Here is a 25,607-nt window from a genome sequence, read left to right as displayed (position 1 = left end):
ATTATGTTAATGAAGCCGTACCAGTGTAGGCTGGGTCCTAAACCTTGCCCCTTCAGAGTTATAGAAAGAGCAGAATAGACACAGACACAAACAGGGGGAGAGGAAGACAGTCAAAGGAGCAGGTGCATCTGCAAGGCCAGGAACACAAAGGGTGGCTGGAAGCTGCTAGAAGCCTAGGTAGACATGAGCCATGCCCTGAATTCAGACATGTAGTCCCCTGAACTGTGAGAAAATAATTTTCTATTTTTTAAAGCCACCCAACTGTGTTCTTTTTTTCTTATGGCAGCACTAGGTAACTAACACACATACCCGTGCTTATAAATCCCGCCCAGTGTAAACTAGCGCTCTCCCCGCCTTGGGCTAGCCCACCTGAATCCCGCTATTTCCCTATCAGTGTCCTCCGCTTTCACTAGAGCTACAAGAGAGTCGGCTTCATGCTGATGCATAGAAATTCACTGTATTTTTTACTTTGTATTTATGATTAACTAGTATTAATTCTAATATTTTCTATGGTTTTTAAATTTTTCTGTGAAGACATTCCTATAATCTGTGAATGATGAGAGTTATACGTTTTCTTTCTTTTTCTTTTTGTACTAGCTTGGACCTCCAGTGTTAAATACTTAATAGAAATAATGAGAGAAAGCATCCTTATCTTATTGCTAATTAATTTTAAACAGAATGTCCCACATTTCACCAGGAACACTCATGCTAGTTGCAGTTTTCCACGTTCAGGAGCCCCTTTTCTGTTCCTGGTTGGCTCAGAGTTCGTATCTCTCAGTGTGACTGGATTTTATCACTGCTTTTTCACCATCTCTTGAGGTGAGGCAGTGTCTTTTCTTCCTTAACATACGCATGTGGTGAATTAAATTATTAAATCTCTAATGTTCACTCTAGCTTGTACGCTGACAAGAAACCCCCTTGATCGTGGCGTGTTACATGGTTTATACTTTGCTGGCTTTCTCTGCCGGCGTTTTATGGAGGTTTCTGCATCTCAGTTACTTAGTGTGTTTGCCCTGTAACTCTTCCCATACCTTCCTTTTCTAATTCGGTATCCGTATTAAAGTGGCCTTAGGGATCAAGTTGGGGAGCATCTCAAAGTTTTCTCTTCTTTGTTGACTATGTACAAGATGGAAATGATCTCTTTTTTGCATATTTGCTGGAACCTGCCTGAAAACAATCTACCAAACTCAAAACCAGTTGGCCATCGAGTTGACTCTGTCTTCACAGGGAGACCTTGAACTACTGACCTATTCTGTGTAGTGATTAAAGGCCTCTTCTGGTGCTAATTTACTTAGAAAAATTTCCACTGCATGTTTTAGGCTGTTAGGATTTCATCATTAAATATTATGTGGTTGTCACTGTCTTCAGCCTCATCCACACCAATTAATCAATCCCAGATTTTCTGTTTTCCCTAAGTGAGACTGTGTATTTACTCCTGGTACCAATTCCCTCATCTAAGACTTATTTGCAAAGAAAGATACAACCTAGCCTCTTTGAGTCCATTACAGTCTCACATTGTCATTTTTTTTTAGTTGTTCTTTTGTTTCTTTTACATCTTCTGTAATTGTTCTTTTTGTTAAATTTTTTTCATTTACTTTTTTTTTTTTTTTTCCATTTCCCACCTATCTAGCAGCTTTAGGAAACCTAGTGGAGTAGTGGTTAAGAGCTACAGCTGCTAACTGTAGGGTCAGCAGTTGGAATCCACCTGGGCGCTCCTTGGAAACCCTATAGGGCAGTTCTACTCTGTCCTTTAGGGTCACTATGAGTCAGAATGGACTAGACCACAACAGAGTTTTTGGTTCTAGCAGTTTTAAAGTTGTGCATTTCAGGTCAGGTCTTTAATCCAGCTGAGACTGACTCTGGGTGTGGTGCGGTGAGGTGCCCCGTTGCATCTGTGCATCAAGAGAATGTGCCTCTAGAACTAGAAGGCTTGGAGGCAGTGGTTAGCTGTTGGGGCGCGGGGACGGGGGGAGGACTGCTGCGCGGAGAGGGGCGACCGAGGGAGGCGCGAGATCCCGGGCTGCCCCACCTCAAGCCCGCGTCCAACAGGAAGGACAGGGCTGGCTTCACAAGTCTTTTGTGACAGTCCCAGCCCACCTAGCCCCCCCCCGGACCTCAGGCCCCCAGGCTGGCAGGTCCCCCCAGAGCTAGGGGAAGCCTAAGGCCACAGGGGGCAAGACCCAGGTTGCGTACCTGAGCCTGATCACAGCTCTTATGCTGGAACAGGAGGGCAGAGGAAGCATATGGGGACCTGGGTCCAGACCGTGGACACAGAAGGGCGGGAATTTGTGGTCAGCCTCAGGATCTGAATGTGGAAGCCTTCGAGATGCACATCCGTCCGGGAGGAGAAGGCAAAGCCACAGAGGCCGCACTGCCTGGCCCCGGCTCCTGCCCCCCTTCCCCTGGCCCCAGGCTGGACTCACCGACTGTGCTGCCTTCAGAGTGCTCCCAGGGGCAGTATCCCTAATTTGGGGAGCAGCAAAGCCTGCCCTGGTCTGGGCTAGGGAGTTTGTTTCCTCTGCTCTCATCGCTGGCTGTGAGCAGACTGGTCTGCACAGACTAAAGATAAATAATCAAAATGAGCTCAAAACCCCAGATTTGACTTAAATATCATAAATTAACACACAGAAATACAACTTTAGCAATAAGTGCCTGCCTGGAGCCCAAGTTGCAGTAAAAAAAAAAAAAAAAAAAACCTGAACAAGACCCCAGAGGGAGTGAGTGATCGGAGGCTCCTTCTTTTGCCACCCTCCTGTGGTCTCAAGCTTTCTCACCTCCCACCTCCCAAGACTGTATCAACTGCTTTGAGATTGTTAGAATAAAGATCCCCAGGAATATCACTGCTCCCACCCCCTGAGAGTTTCCCCAGTGCTGGGTTAGAAAAGACTGAGAATCCTCCAGAAGCTTCCGGGGCCTGTGTACTGGAAGGTCAACATACCGAGCTTCAGAGCCACTTCATTTTTCCTGCAACTGAGCATGACCCCAGGACATGACCCTGAGAGTGCTGACACTTCCTGAAGCCAATGACCCTCCCTCCCCCCTGGGTTTCTCTCTATCTGGGTCTCAGGATCAGTCAGGCCAGCTTGTCCCCTCAGGAGTGTTTCTGTTGAAGGACACCTAATGGCACTATGGGTTTGTCCCTCACACCCTGCAAACCTGCCTCCTCTGAGTGGGGTGAGGAGCTACTGAAACACTGAAATCATTGAAACTAGCAGAAGCCACAGCCCATGGTGCTAGGAGAAAACTGGGAGGGAGAGAGAGGTGGAGAGGCTTTAAAGGCCCAGATGTGAAGGTGACCAGGTGCCATGATGTCCTGAAGCCACAAAGCTGACCAGAGCTGAACAGCTTAAACCTGCCGCTCCTGAGCCCATCTCTTCTTTCAATGCAGAAAGTCCTTCCCTGCTCTTATGTGCCTGGGCTGGAAGGGCTGTTGACTTATAACATGAAGCAGCCTCCAGAGCCTCTTGGGGTACGTGATGGTCAAGGAGGCTCTGCCCAACCCCACCCTGCACTTCCCATTTGTCAGAGGACCAGAAGTTTTAGTCTCCAGCTCCTGCACTGATATAGTGACTTGTAACAGGATTTCACCGGAACTGGAAACTTTGGAAGATGGGAAATACTCCTGGGCTCTCTTCACACAGCTCAATGCCCGGTTCCTGGTCTTATTATACAGCTTACATACAGGACGAGAAGAGGAGTTTGGGGCTTGACACCTGGCATCTTAGCAAAGGCTTCTGTTTGTTTAGGAAGGAAGAGGTAAAAAGAAGGCAGCGTCTACACGTCCTCTTCCATGAGACTCAGGAAATCCTCACAAAGGCCCTCCCAGGTTAGAACTGATGGGGGATGCCTTGTTTTACTCTTAAACTTTGCCCTTGAGACATTTTGTTTATGGAGCACATGTACAATATTATCCACTCAAGGAAGTATTCTAATTCTTATCTAGACTTTGTGCAGAATGACTGACTATATATGAAAACTAAACTTGGTCCTTAAGCAAGTGGTTACCTCTCAGAGAAGTCCCATGGGGAGGTTTCTACCAACTTCCGTGGTGCTGCCATTGCTCCAAGGAGCCCTGGTGGTGCAAAGCTTAAGTGCTTGGCTCCCAACTGAAAGGTTAGTGGTTTGAACCCTCCAAAGGCTCAAAGGAGTAAAGATCTGTCAATCTGCTCCTGTTAAGATTACAATTCAGGAAACCCTTTGGGGACAGTACTATCTTTACACTGGGTTGCAATGACTCAGATATCCACTCTATGGCACCTAGCAACAACAACAAGCCATTGCTCCCAATGTGCCTGAAATGCCTCTCTGGGGAAGGCCTTCAGAGCTGGCTCATGGCCACATCTGAATTGAGACTCATTTTTTGTTACCATATTTTATTCTGGGTCCCAAAATTTATTTTCCAGTTTATTCACCAGACTTGACTGCAGACATCTCTGAGATTTTGTCAAAATTAATTCCATTCCCTAATAATGATTTGCCACCAAGAGTGTATTCCCAAGCGTTTCCAAGAGACTGGAAAAACTTTCTAAAGAGGCCTGTCCAGCGCCATGTTGTGCAGTGACTACAGTATTAACACAGCGTATTTACCCACATAGTTCGCAAGTTTTCTGCTTTCCTTAAATACGGCTGAAATTCCAAGTCTACCTCCTGAAGCTCTTCCTTTAGCGTCTCATTTAGAAGTCTGGTGGTGATGAATTCTCTCAGTTTTCCTTCCCTAAGAATGGCATTATTTCTGCTTTACTCCTGAAGGTAATGATTGGGTATAGAAATCTGGGCTAATGTTTATGATCCTTCAGTGTTGAAAAAATGTTCTTTTCAACCTTTTGGCCTCTGTGGTTTCTGATAATGAATAAAAGAGTCCTTCAAATTATTTTTCCCATGTGAATTGTATTGTTTTCTCTCTAGCTTCTTCCTGGGTATTTTCTTGATCTTTATTATTCTGCAGTTGATTATGATGTACTGTATTTTTATGCAAACAGTGCACATGTTATAGATATTTTTTGCCAACTGAGCCCTCCCCCTCCCAGGTACTCTCATAAGCACAGCACGTAATTTTTTTTTTTTTTTTTTTACTTGTTGATGTAAAAAAATTAGCATCGCATGCTTGCAAATATACTGGGGGGGAGGGGGGAGCATGTGGTTTGCAAAAAACACGTAACACAATATTTGTATAAAAATATGATATTTTCACATAGAATTCTTTAGGTTTAACTGTTGGGGTTTGTTGAGCTTCTGAATCTGTAAGTTTATGTCTTTCACCAAATTTGGAAAGTATTCACCCAGTATTTCTTCAAATAGGTTTTTCTACAGCACACATTTTCTCCACTGCTTCCGGAGTTCCAATAAATATTAAATAGACTTTTCCTCTAATTCTTGAGGCTCTGTTAATTTTTTTCCATATTTTTTCTCTCTTTTCAGAATGGATATTTTCTTTTCAACTCCTTTAGTTTTTTTTTTCTCTCATCACCATTTTGCTGTTGAACTATCAAATGAATTTTTTTATTTCTACCATTGTATTTTTAACATATAAACTTTTCATTTGCAAATAGCATCTATTTATCTTTCCATTTATTTAAGAAGAGTCCCTATTATTTCTTGGAGCATAATTAGAATAGCATTTTAAAATTTGTGTCTTATGATTTCAAGATTATAAGTCTTGCTTAAATTTTATGGAAAATGTTGGGTTTTTTTTTGCTTTTTTTTTTAAGCAGAAAGTTGTCCCAGTTATGTTCAGGCTGCAAGTTGTGTCCTGTTTTCTGTATTCTATGGCTCACATGTTAGTTCAATTTTTGAAGCCTTTGCAGTGATATTTAGGTCTAATCTAATCTACGTAAGTGCCACTCAGTCTGGACCCTTGATGGTGTTCTAACCCATAGTGCAGCTCTTCAAGGACTTGATACGCATCTTAGGGTCAGGACAATGCATGTGCACCTGGGGGTGAACCAGGAGTTCATAACAAGGTTACAGAATCTCTTTCCTGCACAGCCTCCTCTCTTTATTTCTCTGCTGCTCTCTGAGTTCTGAAGGAGTGCTTTCCTGGCCACTGGCAGGAATGCTGGGATTTTAATCTCTTCATTCTGTCCTGCACATAAGTGACTGGTTCTGCCTATGGGGCCAAAGCACTCCACAATCAGCCAAAAGGCTGGCAGTTTGAACCCACCAAGAAGCGCCTTAGAAGACAAGCCTGGCGATCTGCTTTCGAAAACTAACACCCATTCGGGCAGAATTGACTAGACACCAACTAAAGAGAGAGAGAGAGAAGAATAGAATGGAGATTCCTCTACACTCTTTGGCCCTTACTTTCTCTGGTCGGAGAGACGGATTCTCCACTGCCAGAGATGTACGTGTCTGCCCACCTGCATACCTGCCCACCTCTCTCCTTTATGGGCCCTCTTTCCCATGTGATAGGAGAAAGGGCTTCTCTTGGAGCTCTTTCTGTCCACAGTGGGTGTGCAGCTCTGGGATTTGGGCTGATTTAATTTCAGCCTCAGGAATGTTCATACTTTACGTTCTGGTTCCTCCCCACAACCCTTTCTGCCCCACCACCATCCAAATCAACTATTTCCTTCACAGAGTCCTGAGGTAGTTGTCAGATACCAGCATAGCCCATCAGGGAAGTGCTCATTGTGGTAAGAGGGGGAGGGACTGTGCCTGAAGGAGCTGCAAGATCTCACTGCCTTGTGTGAGCAAGACGGGGGTGTGCTGAGGACTGAATGCTGAGTCAAGGGGAGTTTATCTAAAGTTGGGTCAAGGAAAGTTTGTTGACATGGGGGAACTCTCCCCTAACAAGCATTTATTCCCATATCCAGGGCTATGGAAATGGGTTTATATGTTGCTGGGATTGCTCTCAGAAGCTTGGAAAAGGCAATGGCCCACTTTCTGTGAAACAAATGCCAGGACGGTTATGTCAGATGTTGGAAGATAGGGTAGAAGTCTTCAATATGTGGGCATACCAGAGTTAGTTTAATATAAGACCATTTTTCACAGGTCCTGAAGGACACCCATTTCATCAAAACATTAAGAAATGCAGAGTTGAGGGGGGCACCAGCAACATTGAGTTTGCTGATATCTATCCCCTTTAGGGCTCACTGGGTGCCACAAACAGTGAAGTGCTCAACTACTAGCTTACAGCTTGGTAGTTTGAACCCACCCAGAGGCACCTTGGAGGACAGATGTGGCTATCTGCTCCTAAAAGGTTACAGCCTTGCAAACCCTACTGAGCAGTTCTACACTGCATACATGGGGTTGTCATTAGTTGGAAATGGCTTCATGGCAGCTAACAACAGCAGTTCTCTGTAGGCTCAGGTTGTTAGTGAGATCTGGGCTGCCTAGTAGCAATGCAAATCATGGGATCCCAGTGCACCAGAGGCCAGGTGGAAGTACTTAACGATCAGAAACAAGTTGGGTGTGATTACTGTAATGGTCAGCAGGTCAAAGTATTAATTTTCTGTTGGGGCATAACAAATTATCCCCAAACTTAGCAGATGTGAGATAAATGGAAAAATATTCAAATCATATGGATAAATTTGGAACTAGGCAAAGATTTTGGTATGACTAGACGTAGTTTTAAGGTGAAAGAAATTTTGAGGTGAAGGAATAACCTAGAAAATTTAAATAACTGGTATAAGTGTTAAGAGATTTTTAAAATAATGATGATATAATTGCATACCTGAATAAAAGACAAATATATCAAAATCAGTGGTTTCTCTCCAAAGTAGACCTAAGGGTCTAAAATTAGCAAGGGTAGGAAGGGCAGACCGTTCTCTTTCCCCTACTACTTGACTATACCAAAGTGTGTCCAAAAGTATAAAATATTTAGGAAAACATTGTTTTGACCAGAACAGCAAAGGACCTATACAAAGAAAACTAATGTATTAAAGCCTGAATATATGCAAAAAAAAAATGCCATATTTCCAAATGAGAAGTCTTGTCAATTAAATGGAGGTCCCAAAAACTAATACATAAATGGAACACATTTCCAGTCAGAAAATTAAGACAGTTGTTTTTGAACTGTATAAAGTAATCATAAGCTACAAATAGTACAGTAGATAACAAAGAATGTTGTTGTTGTTTGGAGCCTTGGAGCCAATTTTTGACTCCTAGTGATCCCATTTGACTGCCCCATTGGGTTTTCTAGGCTGTAATCTTTATGGGAGCAGACCGCCAGGTCTTTCCACCTCAGAGTCATTGGGTGGGTTCCATCTGCCAAACTTGCTTTCAATTAGCAGTCAAGTGCTTAACCACTGCAACACCAGGGCTCCATTACCAAAGAATAGACAACAAAAACATGAAATAGCAGAATAGTAACAGGTGTCCACTTCATCAAGTTACAGAATAAATCAATATTACATAGCATAGAAACTGACAAGCAGACCACTGAGATAGAAAATCCCCTAAGAAATCACAATAACCATTCATACAAAGGTGGTATTTCAACTCAAGAAAATTATATTTATTTAATAAGTGGTGCTGACTCCACTGATTGTTCTGGGGGACAAAGGTTGAAAGTGTAAAACACAAATCAAAGATTTGGAAAATTACGTGAAATGTAGATGACAAGGATTAATAACAATTTCCATTTTACACAAGAAGGATAAAAGTTAACCACTTGAAAAATGAGCAGTGAATTCAAACAGACCATTCAGAGCAAATCTACATGCCCAATATACATAATCCAAGTTGTTCAGAAACACTGGTAGTTAAGAAGATATCAAAGTCCCAGTGAACCTGGCACAATTTAAAAATCAACACCATCTATAGCTGGCTGGGCTGTGGGGAGAAGGATACCCTGAGACATGGCTGGAAAGGTGCATTATGACAGCCTTTAGGGGAAAGACATGGCCATGGCTCTGTACTTTTAACATTCTTTGAACTGGAAATCTCACTCTGTGGAGTCTACTCCACAGAAACAAATCCTGTAGTATACAAAGGATGTTTATTATTGATGCTGACAAAACATTGACTCTCCATTGGTGGTGGAATGATAGAGAATGTATGGTAAAGCTACATCATCCATAACATAGGGAGTCACTAGAATGAAAAAGAGCTGTAGTAGTTGAGTAGGAGAAATCTCTGTGAAGTATTATTGAAGTTTACTGAAAAAAATCAAGGTGCAGAGAAGTCTATATGAAATGAGCACATTAAGGTAAAATGATAGCAATTGTTCAAATATGCTTGAATATCTGTTTACATGTATATGTGTGTATGAATGAACAGACAAGGATACACATATGTCTGCGTGGGCTTGTTTAAGCAGGGATAAGATAGACTACTTACCACATTGTCGAAATGAATTACCTTGGATTCACTTGTGGGAAAGAACAGGGGAGGAGAGCCAGAACATGCAGGAAGAGTGGACTTAAAAACCGTGGGTGATAATGTGTTTCCATTTTAGTAGTGTTATGTATGAGACAAACAAATCTGTCCTCAAAGAAGCTAGAATGTTCCTTAGAAGCAAGGAAGGCTTTGGACAGCGAAAAAGAGGAAGACCCTCAATGAGATTGACTGACACAGTGGCTGCAACAGTGGGCTCAAACATAGCAACCATTATGAGGATTGCCCAGGACCAGGCAGTGTTTTGTTGTGCTGTGCATAGGGTCGCTGTGAGTCAGAGCCAAATTGACAGCACCTAACAACATGTAGAAATCTAGATAAAGTGTACTGTAATTGTTATCATCTATTTAATTTATTTGTGTAACTTAAAAGACAGAAAAATATAGTGTTAGTGCCATATCTAATGACTTACAGAGAATCAAGATAGAATATCAAGTGAAAGAAGGGGCAAGAGCAATGTGGGTAGAGTGTGACCAAGTTTCCATAAAAGCAAACACCCTAGCAGATCTACTTGTGTACCTGTGACTGTGTATATGTGTCCCAGCAGAGAAATGTAAGGAAAGATACACACGTGTCTATTAACATTGGATACCTTGGAGGAGCAGGAACAAAACATACATGAGGGTGGGAGTCTGCTTGTAACTCTTGCATTATACAAATTTGTATTCTTAGACATGTAATAAAAAAGAATTTCATAGTTTTGGGAATTAATAAATGACATAGATATGTATTTTTAAACAGGTGAAAATTTTCTATGACAAAGATTTTAATCACTGGAAAGAGAGCACACCGCAGACAGTAATAATCAGATCCAGTGGATTTCTTTCGTGTTCTTGAGGTCAGTGAGCTCTTCTGGTGTCTGTAACTAGAAATGACCAAAAATAATTTTGGGACATCAATCACCTCTTGAAAGCACATGTCTACAGTTAAATGAACGAGACTAGACAACACGTACAATTCACTAGGTAACTCATGCGCCTCTAGAAGATTTCTCTTTACCGGGTATGCTGCCACCACCTCCTCCCCACCTTGACACACTGGATAACCCACCCTTGTGCATTCTAGGCCCTTTTCAGGAGTGAGCATAGACAACGTCAACTGGGAACATAGCTTTTAAGAAGAAAGAGTTTGATTAAAAGATTTCAGAAAGCAGTACCTCGCCAACCAGCCTCTCCCCAACCTGGGAATGCCAACCCCTCCCACTCTGACACCTCTGAGAATCTCTGATTTTCCTTTTGGATCCTTAGGAGACTGCAGAATTCACCTGGCCTGAAAGCCTTCACTGCCCTCTACCTCTGACACTGTCCCACGCAGGAGCTGTCTCTGTCACTCTGAGAAATACACATAGGACAGCCTGTGGTTGGAGGTGCCCATCCTAGAGGCCGTGCCCTCCCTTTCTGTGCCCCTGGAGGGTCCCCTGTGATACTTGTGGTCTCATCTCCCAGGGACATGGACATGCCCCTGACACATCCAGGGCTTTCCCAGACATGGGACTTGAAGCTACGGCTGAGATTTGGGCTTTTCTGTACACTATTGAGTCTGGGCCTGAATCTGCCCCTTCCCACCCTCACCTCTGACCACCTGTGTTCTTGCTGTTCTCTCTGGGTTTAGAAGCCTGTCCTCTCTTCTGCTTCTTTCATCTCAGATGCCCTTTTTCTTCAGTACTTTGACCTCAGGACAGGTCAAGTTAGACCACAGAAAAAAGAAAAAAAAATTTAGAAAGTTTGATTGACATGTCAAAACCCAGAAAGAACAGCTTGATTTAAAGGAGAGGAAAAAGTTCCAAAGCCCTACCTCTTACCCTAGGAGATGATGTACAGGAAATATCCTGCAAGCACTGGATCAACTCTTATCCTGAAAGAGATAACACCCAGGGAGATTTTTCTACACCAGCTCCCACTTACATTCCCCTAATGAGGCAAAAATGATGCATCATAATCATAAACCTAGATCCACCCTGTGAGGACGGAAGACATGGATGGGGTGAGCTCATTTTCCTTCACCCCAACTTCCTCTCCTCCTCCCAAGCCTTCCTTCTTTCTCTGCTTACAGGCTGCTGAGAAGGGACCCAGAGTCCTTGGGTCACCGGCAGGCAGGTTTCCCCATAGCCTGTCTTCTCTCTGGTTCCTTCTACTACAAAGAAGTCAGTGACACACCCTTCACAATCACACCTCCCTTAGAGCTGTCCTTGCAGGGCCCCCTATTAGCCTCCCAAGTCCCACTGAAATCTCATTTCTCCCTCCCTACTTACACTGATCATCCTGAGGGTTGTGAGACCTCACCATCCAGATGAGGCCTGTCCTGTCCTCTCCTGGGCCATGGGAGCCTCTGAGCAGACCTGGTGTCTGCGGTCAGCTGTCCTGGGGCTTCTTCCATGCAAGCCCCCCTAGGCCTGGAGCTCTCCAAGCACTTGGGGTGGGAAGGTGGGGGCACAGAAGCTGGTATAGGATCTTCCAGAGGAGCTGGGTTAAAGGAACCTGAATGGGTGTCTCTCCCGAAGGGCCCACATTTCCAGCCCAAAGGTCCTGCTCCTCCCAGTCTCAGGGTGCTAGCGGGTCTTCAGGCGCTTCCACCTCTGGCCTTGGTGCTCTGCCTGTGCCCTCTGCAGCCTGGCCTCCTGCCTCTGCAGCCTCTCCAGCTGGTGCCTCAGCCTCTTCAGCTCCTCTCTCTGCTTCTCCAGTCGCCTGCAGAACCCTCTGTTCTCTCTCACCTCCCTCTTCTTGGCAGCTATTAGGCAGCGCCTGGCCAGCTGGTGGCAGCAACGGGGCCTGCGCTGGGCAGAGGTTGGCAGTTGCCTCTCCAACAGCTCTTCAAAGAAGACCCGGCAGCTGAAGCCCTGGCTCACCCCATGCTCCGCGTGGGTCACCAGCGCCTCCTGGGACTCTAACAAGTGGCAGCAGGCCACACAGCGGAAGCCGCGCTCGCAGGTCACCAGCCACTCCGAGGCGGGACTTTTCCCTATGCTCCTCTCTCTGGATGCTGGGCTCCGGGGTGTGGACATCGGGCCCCTCCTGCCAGGGTTTCAGGACACTGACCAGGGGCTCAGTGTTGGCCAGACTGGGGGCAGAGCCAATGGTGCTGTCCTCCAAGAGCTCAGCTTCAAAGACCTGGGGCATCTTGCCCAACGGGGCAAAGGAGGTTTTGGTCTGCCAGGCCACAGCTACCCTTTTAACCGTGCGCACCTGGGTGAAATATGCACACCTGACCCATCCCTTCTCTGGAACAGCCACATAGCTGGATGAGTGAGAGTTCTGCTCAGTGGAAGGTGAGGGAGAAGACCTCTCTGATGGTCATGGAATCTTCCTTGGCCTGCCGCTTGGCCTTTTTGCTGTGGATGTTGTCAGCTCTTGGGCATTTTCCTCTTGGGTGGAGACCTCTGAGAATAGAGAGTTCATTTACATGAGCCTTCATTGTCCTGGGTCCTCATCTATGAGCCCAAAGATTCTCTCATAGGGACCCCTGGAGGCCTCTCTATCACCACATCCTCCAACTTTGGAAGACACCCTCCTTTCTTTCCTTTTCCAGAAGCTCCACCCTACTTTTAGGGCATTGCTATGGATGATAAAATCTTTGCAAATGGTACTAATGATATTACCTGTTGCCATGGAGTTGATTCTAACTTATGGCCATCCCATGTGTTACTTAGTAGATTTGTGCCCCACAGTGTTTTCTTGGATGTAATCTTTGTGGAAGCAGATGCCGGGCCTTTCTTTGCTGTGTTCCTGGGTGGCTCCAACCACCAACCTTTTGTTTACTGGTCCTGGGCAAACCATTCCTGCTACCCAAAGACCCTACTAATGATGATAGTACTGTATAATAAAAATTTATATACTTTGGAGATAGTATCTTGGGATTTTATATTTGTAAATAAAGAAAATTTAAGTTGCTTATTTTTTTCTGACATTTATTTGTTGGATTCCAAATGAATTTCCTCCTTTGGAACATGAAAAACCTTGCTTTCCTGAACCTTCATAATAATGTGAGACTTCTCTTGAAAAACTTTTCTATGAGAATGATTTTCTTAGTAAATTAATACTGTAAACACTCAATCAGGAGAAATGCTCACCTCCTTAATCTCTCGTATGGGAAGGCTTTTTATAGACAAATTATACTTAATGTGAAAAACAATTTGTACATTTTGTTAAGGCTCTTACACGTATACCTCTTCCTTGTACCCTTAGTAAACAAGCAACGGCAGAAGGTTAAAGTTGCCTTTCTGTAAACAGAAGGCCGGTAACAGGTCTTTGTCAGAGAAACTCTTTCAGAGTCCTTAGGGAGAAAACAGATGATTATATCTGAGAGCCTTGATTCCACAAACATCGGTGGTGAAATACAACTGCCTCACCTGGGCATATCTGGCTGGGTTGTCCATGTCAGCCTAAAGGTCTGTACATGTTTCTGAATGTGATGGAAGGACTGGAGAGTTCAGAATGAAGAAAGAGATGGTAGTAGTCTATGTAAGCTGGCTGGAAGGAGAGCTCCAGGGAGGCACACATGATGGAGGAGGAACATCCCAGGAGTACCTCAGAGGGATACAGAGACCAAAGAGGGAGCAGAAAGCAGAGCTCAGCCACTGCAGGGCAGCACAGGAGAGCGGCAGAGAAGAAAAAGGGGAGGGTGGAGGAGGAAGAGGTGGGTAGGGTGAGGGCGCACCACCACGAGTTACAGCAAAAGCTCAGGTTCCCCGTGGTGAGATTTTAAAACTTCAATTCTAAAGAGAACTTTAGCACTTGGGAAAAAATACTTGGAGGAAAAGGGAAGTCCTGGAGCTCAGGAACATGTCGTGCCCAGACCTTCTGCTTCCTGAGTCCAGGCTAGGGACTGTTGGGGCTCACAGCAACTGGGAACTCTGGGTCAGTGTGGGGTACTGTGTCCTCTCACACCGCCCACTCCCAAAACTCCTTGATACATTTTATTTAATGCATCACATGATTTATGAATTCAGTCTCATTAGAACATATTAAAAATAAGTACAAGTCTTCGTAACCGCTCTTCTCCCTGGTCCTACACCCACTGCCCCAGTTGATCACTTGCCTCCTTCTGTCTCAGAGACATAAGCAGGAATATTGTAGGCCTAAACCATTGAGTGACTTCTCTTCCCTACTCTGGAAAGCCCTCAGATCACAGTAGAATGTCATGATTAACCCATTTATGCCTTCATTTATTCATTCACATCACACACTTTGGGAAATTGTCTACTAAATGGCAGAAAGTACTTTTTCAGAGAAAGCCTTCTGAGCCCCATCTCCGTACATCAGAGCCTTCATCTTCTCTCCTTGTGGCCCACTTTTCCAAGGAAACACATCCCCTCATTGCCAGCTCCCATTGATCAGGGAGAATCATCCTCCCACCCTTACCTCGAGTCCTAGAGAGAGGCCTCTTCCTCTCGTGTTGCCATTCCATCCTGGCTGGGTGAAGATGAGCCAAAAAGGATGGTCTTCTGAAGGAGGTTTCTCCCTCCTCCCAATTAGAGATGATGTCCCAAACTCTCACAAGTTGGGGGCTCTGATTTAGGAATCACTCTCTGTGAATTCAAAGCTTAAGTCACTCTCCCACAGGAGACCCCAGATCGACAACCTCTCCAAAGATCAGTTGGGATCTGAATGAGCACCAACGCTTTTTCAGTAGCCCTTGTGTGACATCATTGCTGACATCGCTTAGTTCTGAGGGCCCGTTTGGAATCCAAACACAGCAACAAGAAAAATGTGGCAGGGGTTAGGAAGTTGCTATAAGGGAAATAATGTAGAAAGAATGAATTGAACTTTTCCCTGCCCTCAAACAGGTTACCAGCCATTGGGATGACATGAAAGTTCAGGGAATGATAACAGTGTGATGGGTTTGTTTCCCCCCAAACCTCTCCTTGAACTCTGTTTGATCCACATCACTCCAGTCCTAGAAACACACGTCCACTCTGAAGTCCTCTCTGGCCTCCTTTGCAGCTAAGGCTTCACATAGGCTGTTCCCTTTGACTGGAAGGTGTTCTCTACCCTCCCCTCACTGATCCACTCTTCCTGGTGAAGCATGGTAGTGGAGAGAACAGACCTCAGCCACACTCCTGGTCTGAGCCCTAACTTCTCCACTTACTGGCAGTATGACCTTGGATGAGACATTTAACCTCTCCATGCCTCACTTTCATTATCTGACAGATTAAGAGAACTGTATCCTTCTCATAAGGTTGTCGAGAGGATGCAACCACTGACAACAGTGACTGCTACAGACTAAGATGGTGTGAATGCTCACTGTTAGAGGAGCCTAGGTAGTGCAATGGTTAAGTGCTGGCTGCTAACCAAAATGTTCAAACTCACCTAATGGTTCTAGGGGAGAAAGACCTGGTGATCTGCTCCCATAAAGCTTACAACCTTGGAAACCCTATGGGGCTGTTCTCTGTCACATGGGGTCAGTAGGAGTCAGAGTTGAGTCGATAGCACCTAAAACAACAACATTGTTATATTTCAGGTTATGGCTTGCTGAGGGTGGCTGAACTACTTGATGTCCCAGCTTTATGTATCAGATCACCAATAACCCCTACATGGCAACACTTTGCCTGCCTCATTCATGGGAGATGATCATTTAAAACTCTGTCTTCTTTAAAAGAACTGTAAACAACTTGGGGGCCAACACAAGGTCTGCCTTATCTTTGAAGTCTCAGAAAGTAGGACAGTGGTTGACACATAGTAGATACTTGATATATGTTAGTCGGATCAATGAATGATGACTCTCTCAAAAGACCCATTCTTTATATATGACCAGTGCAGAATAGAACTCTTTGATGAGGACCCTGAAGGCACCATCACTCATGGGTACTGTGTTGATCCCAATTGATTGAGCTTCCTGGCTATGAACCCCAGGATATGGTACATTTTACCACCTTTGCATGCTTTCCCTTGGGCCTTCTGGAAAAGGTTAGCATTATGCCCTCATAGAAAAGCAACGAGGCTTAGTACCTCCATGGCCTACCTACCTTGGAGGTCTGGTAGAACCCTCAGGAAAAAGCCCCCTGTTCTCTGCTTGGGCTGCACCTTGGATTTTGTGCCAGAGGCTGTTTAGAAAAGCAACTGGTAAAATTGTTGAAACCGTTTGAGAAGGGGTTTTAGAAAGTTGTCGTTGGTGGACAAAGGGGAGCCTGATAGCTTGGAGGAAAATGAAATCTTTCAGACGGAGAGGAAAAGGAGCTTGTTTTGTATAGATACAGAGGGTAGAACTGGGACAAGCATCTGTTGGCACAAAAGGACAAAAGAAGATCTTGCGTGTTCAGAAATGTAGCAAAAATACCCCAAAGGCTTCACCCTATCTCCTCACAATTTTTACACCCCATGACACTCATCAATTGCACTGTGTCCTCAGGATAGTACTTAGGGTTTCCTGAATATATTGAGCCATTTCCTACTTCCTAACCACCTTCTCATATTTCCACATTTGACTCAGCATCACTTCCTGGTAAACTCTTCTCTGAACCTACCCCTGGTAGAACTTGTCACCCCTGCTGTGTATTCCATTGTACTCTAGAAAAAATTTGCCATAGCTCAAAACACACTTGATTGCATTTACTTCTTGTGATTGATTGTAAAAATGGCCACCAATTCTTGCTGTCTCTGTATCCATGCCCTTTTATTTTTTTCTGAGTACCTGAGCTGTTTTTCACTCCCTAACCTTGTGCCCATATTCCAAATTTGGTTCAAATGTCACTTCTTGGTTAAAGTCTTCCTTGACACTATTCCTTGTAGAATATCCTCCTCCCTACTTCTGGGAAATTCTTGTACTCAAGAAATGCCTTGCCATACTTCAGAATACACTCAAGTGCTTTTATTTATTGTAGTTGAATACAGTCGGACCACATATTCTTTCTGTTTCTTTACTATGCCCTTATAAGATGACCTGTCAGCTCCTTTCATCAAGGGAGAAACCTTTATTCACCTCTTTAATTGCAACTGATCTTATGACTGCCTTGGCCATTGGGAAATACCAAGCCTGATACAAGCAGAGAACCCAAAGGACTTGGGCTTTTGGGCTTGCCCTATGGCTGACATACGAACTCTGAAAACTCATCGTTTGATCTAAGGCCAATCTATTCTGTGATCATCAAATTTGAAAAGTGTCTGGCTATCATTTTTTCAAAATTTTTCTACACCTTTCTCTCTCTCCTCACCTTTTGGGAGCCCATGATGTGTTTGTTGGCATGTTTGATGGTGTTCTACAGGGCCCTCGTGAACTTGCTCTGATTTTCTTCAGTATCAGCTTGAACTTGCATATGAGCAATTAATGGTCTGTTCCACAGTTGGGCCCTGGCCTTGTTCTGACTGATGATATCAAGGTTTTTCCATCGTCTCTTTCCACAGATGTAGTCGATTTGATTTCTGTGTGTTCCATCTGGCGAGGTCCACGTGTATCGTCGCCATTTATGTTGGTGAAAGAAGGTATTTGCAATGAAGAAGTCGTTGGTCTTGCAAAATTCTATCATTCAGTCTCTGGCATTGTTTCTATCACCAAGACCATATCTTCCAATTACTGATCTTTCTTCTTTGTTTCCAACTTTCGCTTTCCAATCTCCAGTAATTATCAATGCATCTTGACTGCATGTTCCATCAATTTCAGACTGCAGCAGCTGATAAAAATCTTCTATTTCTTCATCTTTGGCCCTAGTGGTTGGTGCATAAATTTGAATAATAGTCGTATTAAGTGGTCTTCCTTGTAGGCGTATGGGTATTATCCTATCACTGACAGTGTTGTACTTCAGGATAGATCTTGAAACATTCTTTTTGGCGATGAATGCAACACCAAGTTGTCATTCCCAGCATAGTAGACTATATGATTGTCCGATTCAAAATGGCCAATACCAGTCCATTTCAGCTCATGAATACCTAGGATATCGATGTTTATGCCTTCAGTTCAAACTGAAACTGGAGAAAATCAGAGCAAGTCCATGAGAGCCAAAATACGACCTTGAGTACATCCCACCTGAATTTAGAGACCAACTGAAGAATTGATTTGACGCATTGAACTCTTGTGACCGAAAACCAGACGAGTTCTGGAATGACATCAAGGACATCATACGTGAAGAAAGCAAGAGGTCATTGAAAAGACAAGAAATAGAGAAAAGACCAAGATGGATGTCAGAGGAGACTCTGAAACTTGCTCTTGAACGTCGAGCAGCTAAAGCAAAAGGAAGAATTGATGAAGTAAAAGAACTGAAGATTTCAAAGGGCATCTCGAGAAGACAAAGTAAAGTGTTGTAATGACATGTGCAAAGACATGGAGATGGAAAACCAAAAAGGAAGAACATGCTTGGCGTTTCTCAAGCTGAAAGAACTGAAGAAAAAATTCAAGCCTCGAGTTGCAATAGTGAAGGATTCCATGGGGAAAATATTAAACGACACAGGAAGCATCAAAAGAAGATGGAAGGAATACACAGAGTCATTATACCAAAAAGAATTAGTTGATGTTCAACCATTTCAAAAGGTGGCATATGGTCAGGAACCAATGGTACTGAAGGACAAAGTCCAAGCTGCTCTGAAGGCATTGGCAAAAAACAAGGCTGCAGGAATTGATGGGATATCAATTGAGATGCAGCGCTGGAGGTACTCACTTGTTTATGCCAAGAAATATGGAAGACAGCTTCCTGGCCAACTGACTGGAAGAGATCCATATTTATGCCTATTCCCAAGAAAGGTGATCCAACCAAATGTGGACCACACGCAAGCAAAATTTTGCTGAAGATCATTCAAAAAATGGCTGCAGTAGTACATCGACAGGGAACTGCCAGAAATTCAGGCCGGTTTCAGAAGAGAACATGGAACCAGGAATATCATTGCTGATGTCAGAGGGATCCTGGCTGAAAGCAGAGAATACCAGAAGGATGTCTACCTGTGTTTTATTGACTATGCAAAGGCATTCGACTGTGTGGGTCATAACAAACTACGGATAACATTGAGAAGAATGGGAATTCCAGAACACTTAATTATGCTCGTGAGGATACTTTACATAGATCAAGGGGCAGTTGTTCGGACAGAACAAGGGGATACTGATTGGTTTAAAGTCAGGAAAGGTGTGCGTCGGGGTTGTGTTCTTTCACCATACCTATTCAACCTGTATGCTGAGTAAATAATCCGAGAAGCTGGACTACATGAAGAAGAATAGGGCATCAGGATTGGAGGAAGACTCATTAACAACCTGCGTTATGCAGATGATACAACCTTGCTTGCTGAAAGTGAAGAGGATTTAAAGCACTTACTAATGAAGATCAAAGACCACAGGCATGAGTATGGATTGTACCTCAGCATGAAGAAAACAAAAATCCTTACAATTGGACCAATGAGCAACATCATGATAAACAGAGAAAAGATTGAAGTTGTCAAGGATTTCATTTTACTTGGATCCACAATCAACAGCCACGGAAGCAGCAGTCAAGAAATGAAAAGACACATTGCATTGGGTAAATCTGCTGCAAAGGACCTCTTTAAAGTGTTGAAGAGCAAAGATGTCACCCTGAAGACTAAGGTGCACCTGACCCAAGCCATGGTATTTTCAGTCGCATCATATGCATGTGAAAGCTGGACAACGAATAAGGAAGACTGAAGAAGAATTGATGCCTTTGAATTGTGGTGTTGGCAAAGAATATTGAATATACCATGGACTGCCAAAAGAATGAACAAATCTGTCTTAGAAGAAGTACAACCAGAATCCTCCTTAGAAGCAAGGATGCCGAGACTGTATCTTACATACTTTGGGCATGTTGTCAGAAGGGATCAGTCCCTGGAGAAGGACACCATGCTTGGCAGAGTACAGGGTCAGCGGAAAAGAGGAAGACCCTCAACGAGGTCGATTGACACAGTGGCTACAACAATGAGCTTGAGCATAGCAGTGATTGTGAGGATGGCTCAGGACCAGGCAGTGTTTTGTGCTGTTGTGCATGGGATCACTATGAGTCGGATCCAATTTGATGGCACCGAACAACGACAGGGCCCTCAGATTCTCCTTTTTTTTTTTTTCCCCCGTGACTGAATAATTTCAATTGCCTTGTCTTCAAATTTGCATATTCTTTGTTCTGCCTGCTCAAATCTGTCACTGAGCCACTCTGGTGAATTTTTATTTTAGATGTACTTTTCAGCTTCATAATTTCCATTTGATTCATTTTTGTAGTTTCTGTACCTTTATTAACATTTTCTATTTGTTCATGCATTGTTCTCCTGGTTTACCTCTTTGTCCATGGTTTTCTTTATTTCATTGAGCATATTTATTTGATTTAATGTTTTTGACTAGTAATTTCAATGTCTGGACTTCCTCAGGGATTGTTTCTGTCAGATTTTTTCTTTCCTATGTATAAGCCATATTTTCCTATTTCCTTGTATTCTTTGGAATATTTTGATGAGAAATGGAAATTCTTACTGTTAAAATGTAGTTAACTCTGGAAATCACAGTCTCCCTCTCTTCAGGGATTACTGCTGTTGCTTGTTGAGGGCTTTAGCCATCTGTTCACACAGTGACTTTTTCACAAATTACATATGCAAAATCTGTATTTTACCTGTGAGTGGTCACTCAGGTATCTGTTGCATTATCTCTGTGGTCAGTCTGTGACCTTACAGCTATATTTTTTCAAGGTGTGTGTATCTCTGTATAGGGTGGATGTAAGTTGAAATCAACTTGACGGCAGTGGGATTAGCGAGTTTATATCTTTTTTATGTCTTTCCATAGGTGCTACTGCTGTCGCCACTGGTCCTGAATAAGCTAAAACAAGGCAAATATCCTCGGTGATACCTCAAGTAGCCACCTGAACCACCAAAATTCACAGCCCCAAATTTTTGGTGGACAAGATTCTTACTGTCGTTGCTGGCACCAGTTAGTCACTCTAGGAATAAAAGCTACTGTCTCCATGTGTGTGGCAGTGCTGAAGAATGGAGGCTGGTATAGCTGTGTCTGCCACGTTGGCCTCTTACTAAAGTTCAGCAGCCTCTCCTTTCATCAAGGACTCCTCTGGTTGCCTTAAGTATCTTATTAGGTTCCAGAGTTCCAAAATAGGTAATTCTGTTTTTTGTTTCTGTTCTTTTTCTAACTTGGTGGGGTTTTTGCTGGAGAGACCACCACTTGGAACTTTCTACTCTGCCATTTTCCATGACATTAAGCTTTTTCAACTATACCCAGTTTTTAGCATCACATTACCTCTCACTTCGAGCGGGACGAGGCAACACCATTTGCTGAGCCTCTTTGGGTGTTTATCCTACAAATCAGGTTTCCTACCCTACTGACAGCTCAGGAATCAGTGTTCTTTGTTTCCTCTCCCAGTCTTATCCTTGTGTATTAATGCCTTTAAAAAAAAGAAAAGAAAATATCTTTCTATGGGTATTTTAGTGGGCTTTAAGGAATTATATTCAATCTTGTATCTTAAAATGGAATCGTTTCCCTTGCCCATTTATTTATTGGGGTTTTTATTTAACCTCTATAGGGTCACTATGACTTGGTAATGGGTATATTCATTTATAGGTTCTGTTTGTTTAACCGAAAGTTAGCCTTTCATGAGTTTTATATACATATATATATATACACGTATATATATGAATGTTTACAGTGCATATTATTTTCTCATTCAAAAATTTATCTATAAGTTGTTTACATTGGTTGCAATCCCTACAATGTGTCAGCACTCTCCCCTTTTCCTTTTCTACCCCGAGTCCCCCATGTCCATTGTCCAGTTTTCCTGATCTTCCTACCTTCTCATCTTTGCTTTTGGGCAGATGTTGCCCATTTGGTTTTGTATACTTGATTGAAATAAGAAGCACACTCCTAACATGTGTTATTGTTTGTTTTCATAGGCCCGTCTAATCTTTGAAAGATAGGCTTTGGGAGTGGCTTCAGTTCTGAGTTAGCACGGTTTCTGAGGTTCATAGTTTCAGGGGCTCCGTCAGTCTCTGCCAGATCAGTAAGCCGTTTTCATTGTGAATTTGAATTTTGTTCTACATTTTTCTCCCACTCCATCCAGGACCCTCCGTTGTAATCCCTGTCAGGGCTGTCAGTGGTGGTAGCCAGGCACCACCTAGTTCTGGGCTGCAACTGGTGGAGGCTCTGGTTCATGTGGTCATTTGTCCTTTGAACTGATATTTTCCTTGTATTTTTTGTTTTCTTCCTTCTCCTTTGCTCCGAAACTGCTGAAACCAATAGATGTATCTTAGATGGCTGCACAAAATCTTTTAGGACCTGAGATGCTACTCGCCAAAGTAGCATGTAGAACATTTTCTCTATAAACTACGTTATGCCAGTTGACCCTGTTGTTCCTGAGACCATGGTTACAAGCTCTCAGCCCCAGTAACTTGGTCCTTCAAGGTGTTTGGATGTATCTAGGAATCTTCTATGACTTTGCCTTTGTCAAGTTGTGCTAACTTCCCCTATATTGTGTGTTGTCTTTCCCTTCACCAAAGTTAACACTTATCTACTATCTAGTTAGTGCTTTCTCCTTACCACCCGTCCCTTCCTTCATAACCATCAAAGAGGGTTTTTTTTCCTGTGTGTAAATCTTTTCTGAGTTATAAATACTTTTATGATATAATTCCCTCACCATAATATTGACTTTTTTAAATTTATATAATTTTATTAATTTTGTCGTTGTTGAGAATATACACAGTAAAACATACACTAATTCAACAGTTTCTCCATTCACCATCTAATGATAATTGGTTATATTCTTTGAGCTGTGTAAGCATTCTCACCCTCTTTTTCTGAGTTGTTCCTCCCCCATTAACATAAATTCACTGTCCCCTAAGGTTCCTATCCAATCTTTCCAGTTGCTGTTTTCAATTTGATGCCATATAGATAGTTCTCGTCTTAGTCATCTAGTGCTGCTATAACAGAAATACCACAAATGGAGAGCTTCAACAAAGAGAAATTTATTCATTCACAGTCTAGTAGGCTAGAAGTCCAAATTCAGGACCTCAGCTCCAGGCGAAGGCTTTCTTTGTCTCCTCTGGAGAAAGGTCCTTGTCATCAATCTTTCCCTGGACTAGGAGCTTCTCCCCACAGAAACCCCCATTCCAAAGGAAGCGCTATGCTCTTGGCATAGCTTTCTTAGTGGTATGAGGCCCCCTTTGTTTCTCTGCTCGCTTTTCTCTTTTATATCTCAAAAGAGATTGGCTTAAAACACTATCTGATCTTTTAGATCTCAGTGATATAACTGCTGCTAATTCATCTCATTAACACTTTAGTAATGGGATTTACAACACATAGAGAAGTCACACCAGATGACAGAATGGTAGACAATCATACAATACTGGGAATCATGACCTAGCCAAGCTGACAGATATTTTGGGGGGATGCAATTCTCCATGACAGTTCTTAAAAGAGCATAATGCTCAAGGCAAACATTTTCTACCAGTTAAGCTAAACTATTACTTGGTTTTAAGAAGATGTTAAGGAATATTTTTGTTTTAAGGTTTCAAGATTATCTCAAGGCAATAGTTTCAGGGATGTATCTAACCTTCATGGCTCCAGTAAGTCTAGAGTAGATGAAAATTTGAAATTATGTTCTGCATTTTCCCCCTTTTAATCAGGATTCTTCTATGGAAACTTTGATCAAAATGTTCAGTAATGGTAGCTGGGCACCATCCAGTTCTTCCGGTTCACAGCAAAGGAGGTAGCTGTTCATGGAGGCAATTAGCCACATTTTCTATATCCCCCTCCTAGTCCTTTCTCTCCTTCTTCCTCTATTGTTTCAAATGAATAGGGATTGATTGTTGTGCCTTTGATGGCCACTTGCAAGCTTTTAAGACCCCAGGTACTGTGTATCAAACTAAGAGATAGAACAGAAGCACTAAACTTGTTATTAGGCCAATTTACTGGGATGTCACATGAAACTATGACCCTAAACCTCCAAACCAAGAAACCAAATCCCATGAAGCTTTTGGTTGTACATAAGCAGCCTCAGCAACTACTCCTTTTTTTTTTATTTGTGGTTGTTATAGATATATCTACCTTACAACTTCTGCCAGTTCAACTTTTTTATAGGTGTACAACTTATTAACAGCAATTACAGTAATTGGCTGTACAACCCTGCCTTTAATCAGTGTGATATTTCTATCACCGTTAACCCTCCATTTTCTCTTAACCTCCCACCCCTGTTAACCACTAATAAACTTTGTTCTCTATACATTTACCTTTTCTTGTCTTTTTCCATAAGTGAGATCACAGAATATTTGTTCTTTTGTGATTGACTTATTTCACTCAGTATAATGTTTTCCAGCTCCATCCAAACTGTAGCATGTATCAAGACTTCATTTCTCCTACTGGCTGAGTAGTATTCCATTGTATTTATGTACCACAGTTTGTTTATCCATTCATCTGTTGATAAAAAAAAAATGTTTTTTAAATAAAGAGATAAAATGAAAATAACAAATGTTGACGAGGATGTGGGAAAGTTGGAAACTTTACCCATTGCTGGTGAGAAGGCACAATGGTACTGTAGTTGTGGAAAATAGTGTGGTGGTGCCTCAAAAACTAAAATAGAGCTACTATATGACCAAACAATTCCACTCTTAGGTATATACCCGCAAGACTTGAAAGCAGGGACTCAGGGACTTGCACACCAAGGTTCATTACAGCACTATCCTCAACAGCCAAAAGGTAGAAATGACCTAAATACCCATCAACAAAATTCGCTCTTTTAATGTGAAAAATTCAGTGGTTTTAGTATATTCACAGAGTAGTGCAACCATCACTGTTCTCTAATTTCAGAATGTTTTCATTTCTTCAAACAAAAATCCCACACTCATTAGCAGTCACTCCTTATTTCCCCTTCTCCTAGCCCATAGCATCCAAATTCTGCCTCTGTGTATTTACCTTGCCTGCATATTTAGTATAAACTGAATCCTATAGTTGAGTGTATTTTCTAGCTTCTTCCACTTGCACTGATGATTTTGGGATTCATCCATGTGGTAGCATCTATTACTTTATTCCTTTTTATGGCTGAAAAATACTTATTGTCTAAATATACCACATTTTGATTAACTACTCATCAGTTGATAGATATTTATATTGTTGCCACTCTTTGGCTTCTATGGATAATGCTATTATGAACATTCATGTGCAAGTTTTTACATGAACATATGTTTCTAATTCTCAAAGATATATACTTAGGAGTGGAAATCCTGGGTTATATCCTAACTGGTTGTGTAACATTTTCAGGGAGTGTCAAGCTGTTTTCAAAGTGGCTGCACCATTTTACATTCCTACCAATGAGGAATGAGGGTTACAATCACTCTACATACTTCCAACACTTTATTGTTCATTGCTTTGAT

This window comes from Elephas maximus, chromosome 13 (assembly GCF_024166365.1).
Source record: "Elephas maximus indicus isolate mEleMax1 chromosome 13, mEleMax1 primary haplotype, whole genome shotgun sequence".
NCBI lineage: Eukaryota > Metazoa > Chordata > Mammalia > Proboscidea > Elephantidae > Elephas > Elephas maximus.
Note: the sequence above shows the minus strand (reverse complement) of the source record.